This window comes from Eriocheir sinensis, chromosome 13 (genome assembly GCF_024679095.1).
Source record: "Eriocheir sinensis breed Jianghai 21 chromosome 13, ASM2467909v1, whole genome shotgun sequence".
Taxonomy (NCBI): domain Eukaryota; kingdom Metazoa; phylum Arthropoda; class Malacostraca; order Decapoda; family Varunidae; genus Eriocheir; species Eriocheir sinensis.
The window spans coordinates 3138646-3142344 of NC_066521.1; the positions used below are offsets into that span (position 1 = coordinate 3138646).

At 44.0% G+C, this 3699-nt stretch overlaps 2 long non-coding RNA genes across 3 annotated transcripts; one reads left to right on the plus strand and one right to left on the minus strand.

The window, feature by feature from the left end:
- Positions 1–1457: 1457 nt before the first annotated feature.
- On the minus strand, positions 1458–2883 carry LOC126997879 (uncharacterized). The gene is made up of 3 exons (XR_007752431.1): positions 2749–2883; positions 1953–2680; positions 1458–1884 (listed from the first exon to the last, which is right to left on the minus strand). It is a non-coding gene; the product is annotated as an uncharacterized LOC126997879 (long non-coding RNA).
- LOC126997878 (uncharacterized) lies at positions 1823–2863 on the plus strand. 2 transcript variants are annotated; one of them, XR_007752430.1, is made up of 3 exons: positions 1823–1920; positions 1989–2648; positions 2717–2863. It is a non-coding gene; the product is annotated as an uncharacterized LOC126997878 (long non-coding RNA). The 2 variants fall into 2 exon arrangements; XR_007752429.1 differs by having other exon boundaries at positions 1882–1988; positions 2057–2648.
- Positions 2884–3699: the final 816 nt, after the last annotated feature.

A 3699-nucleotide genomic window follows, 5' to 3' on the forward strand; every position in this document is an offset into this window, starting at 1 on the left:
TCTTATTCTGCCACATTCAAGACACAGATAATCAAAAGGATAAAGATTGGGGAGCAGCGACGTAGCGATTTTTTTTTTCTGTATCCTCTTATTTTGGTCCTTGAGCTTTTTGTCTTCTGTGTTGAAAAAAAAAAGAAAGAAAAGAAAACTGCCAAGTCTTTACCTCATCGATTTCCATTTTTTTTAAGCAAACTCTTTATCATTGTTAGCTACCATTTATTATTATTTTTTTTTTGCTTGACGCTTTTCTTCGTTTTATTTTTTGGCTGCAGAGGGGGAGGGGGGGGAACCATTATAATCCAAATTCTTCCTGTTACTCTGTCCTACCTCCCCCCTTCCTCCCTCCCTCTTCTTGCCTCCCTGCCCCCGTCCTTCCCTTCCAGCTCAAGGTCGGACCATAACTAAGGACTACACAATGAAAAAATTTTGTGGCAGGAAAACGTGTAGGTAGAACTGACCATGACTGATGACGGACAAGGTAAGTAAACAAATAAATATGATGAACAAATAAGATAAACAAACAAATAAAAGATATAGAGATAGAACTTATTTTTATTTATGCGGATTTTTTTTTTATTTATCTACTTTTGCCCTTGAGCTGCTTCCTTAACTGCAAAAAGAAAAAAAAAGATGGATAGATAAACATAATGATAGAGAGCCATGCAGATAAATAGATAAGGAGTCAGACAAATACATGTTCGATCGTTAGATGATTTGATAGTTAGTTAGTTAATAGGTAGTCCAATAGTACCCTTGTATAGTACCCTTAGTTAGATAGGTAGTTAATTAGGTAGTTTAATAGTTAGACAGTTTGAATTAGTTAGTTAGTTCGTTAATTTTACTGTATTCTGTATTTGTTTATTTATTTATTTATTTGGATTATTTTTTTGTTTTTGTTTAATTTTATTTTGGTGTTTTTTTCTTTTTGTTTCTTTTTCCTTTTCTTTTCTTTATCTTTTTTCTTTGTTTTCTTGCTGTTGTTTTTCTTTTTTGATGTTCTTTTATTTCATATCATCCTCTTGTTGATGATCATTGGTCTGGGTGAGCCGCTTTCCTCCCAGAAGAGACCCACCCATAATTTTGGTGATGTTAGTTAGGGGCCGAAAGGTGGATGATGTTTCTTATATTTTTCTTCTCTTGATGTGTTTTTCTTCTTGTTTTTGTTTTCCGATGTTTTTTTCTGTTCTTTTTCTTCTTATTTATTTTCTTCGTGTTTTTTAATGTTCTTTTATTTCATATCATCCTCTTGTTGATGTTCTTCGTTGGTCTGGGTGAGCCGCTTTCCTCCCAGAAGAGGCCCACCCATAATTTTGGTGATGTTAGTTTGGGGCCGAATGGTGGATGATGTTTCTTTGTATGCTACTTTTCTTGATGTTGTTCTGTTATTGTTGTTACTTTTCTTTTGCGATGTTTTTTTCTCTTTTTCCCATTTTTTTGGTGTTCCTTTCTATGTCATCCCTTTTTGATGTTCTTTGGTCTGGATGAGCCTCTTTCTCCCCAGAAAAGACTCACCCATAATTTTGGAGATGTTAGGGCCTGAAGGTGGATGATCTGTGTTTTTTTATTTTATTTTCCTGATGTTTTGTTACTATATTTTCCTTTTTCTGGTGTTCCTTTTTATTTTCCTTTTCTTTGGTGTTCCCATCACGTGGATTGTCTACGACATCTAACGAGCACCACAAGCCCCGGTTTATTGTTCGGAGTTTGCTCTCCTAGGCAGACTGCCTGCCACGGCTGACGAGCTCCACCTGCCCGGTTTTATTGTTCGGAGTTTGCTCTCCTAGGCAGATTGCCCACCACGGCTGACGAGCTCCACCTGCCCGGTTTTATTGTTCGGAGTTTGCTCTCCTAGGCAGATTGCCCACCACGGCTGACGAGCTCCACCTGCCCGGGTTTTATGTATGGAGTTTGCTCTCCTAGGTGTATTACCTATGACGGCTCACGAGCCCAACCTGCCCGGGTTTTATGATCGGAGTTTGCTCTCCTAGGTGTATTACCTATGACGGCTCACGAGCCCAACCTGCCCGGGTTTATTGTTCGGAGTTTGCTCTCCTAGGTGTATTACCTATGACGGCTCACGAGCCCAACCTGCCCGGGTTTTATGATCGGAGTTTGCTCTCCTAGGTGTATTACCTATGACGGCTCACGAGCCCAACCTGCCCGGGTTTTATGATCGGAGTTTGCTCTCCTAGGTGTATTACCTATGACGGCTCACGAGCCCAACCTGCCCGGGTTTATTGTTCGGAGTTTGCTCTCCTAGGTGTATTACCTATGACGGCTCACGAGCCCAACCTGCCCGGGTTTATTGTTCGGAGTTTGCTCTCCTAGGTGAATTGCCTACCACGGCTAACGAACCTCACCTGCCCGGGTTTGTAATCGGAGTTTGCTCTCCTAGGTGAACTGCTTTCGCTAACGACCTCCACCTGCCCGGGTTTGTAATCGGAGTTTGCTCTCCTAGATGAATTGCTTTCGCTAACGACCTCCACCTGCCCGGGTTTGTAATCGGAGTTTGCTCTCCTAGGTGAACTGCTCACGCTAACGACCTCCACCTGCCCGGTTTTGTAATCGGAGTTTGCTCTCCTAGATGAACTGCTTTCGCTAACGACCTCCACCTGCCCGGGTTTATTGTTCGGAGTTTGCTCTCCTAGGTGTATTACCTATGACGGCTCACGAGCCCAACCTGCCCGGGTTTATTGTTCGAAGTTTTCTCTCCTAGGTGAATTGCCTACCACGGCTAACGAACCTCACCTGCCCGGGTTTGTTGTTCGGAGTTTGCTCTCCTAGGTGAATTGCCTACCACGGCTAACGAACCTCACCTGCCCGGGTTTGTTGTTCGGAGTTTGCTCTCCTAGGCAGATTGCCTACCACGGCTAACGAGCCCCACCTGCCCGGCGTTGTAGCCGGAAGATCTCCGGCACCTCCGTCGGGGTCCCGATGGACGCCGAGCCCGGCCCTCCAGGCTCCAGCCAGCCTGCCATGCTCGCCTGGGAGACCTTGGGCTCGCTGGCGCTCCACCCCCGCCGATTCGAATAGGGCGGATGCAAGAACTCGCTTCTTAAAACTACCAGACTGGATTATAATATTAATCATAAATGCTGTGAAGGCGCCGGTCACCTCGTTTATCGGTTCTTGGATGAAGGACCGATGGGCCTCGGGGACGCGCACAAGCATCATAAGGAATCCTCGCCGCGGCTTCCGGCGCAGCATCCTTTTCCCTTTTCTTTCTTACTTCCAATTTTTCTTTTTAATTATATTTTCTTTCTCTGACTGACTGATTGATTGATTTTACATAGTAAGAATTGGTTCACCAACTAACGTCTTTCAGGTACATTGCATTCACACACCTGCTGAGGGAGAACGTGTGTTGGCTCACGAGGAGGGCCCTCTAAAGTTTCCTAACATTTGTATTGGGCTTCCACATCTCTTTAGTCGTCTGTTCCTCTATTTTTCTCTTCTTTATTTCATTCTATTTCTCCCTTTCTTTCATCCTTGCTCTCTATACATATATTTCTTTCAAACTTCTTCATCAGCCCCCTTTCCTTTCCATTCTCCCTCCCCTTCATCTCCCTCCATCCCTTTCATCCCCCTCGCCTCCCGCCCTTTGCTCTTTTTCTGTTATCATCGCGACAGCTGTTTAATTTCTCTGCGGAGACTTTTTTTTTATGTTCGTGGATGTGACATGCTTCCCGGGGCGTCCAT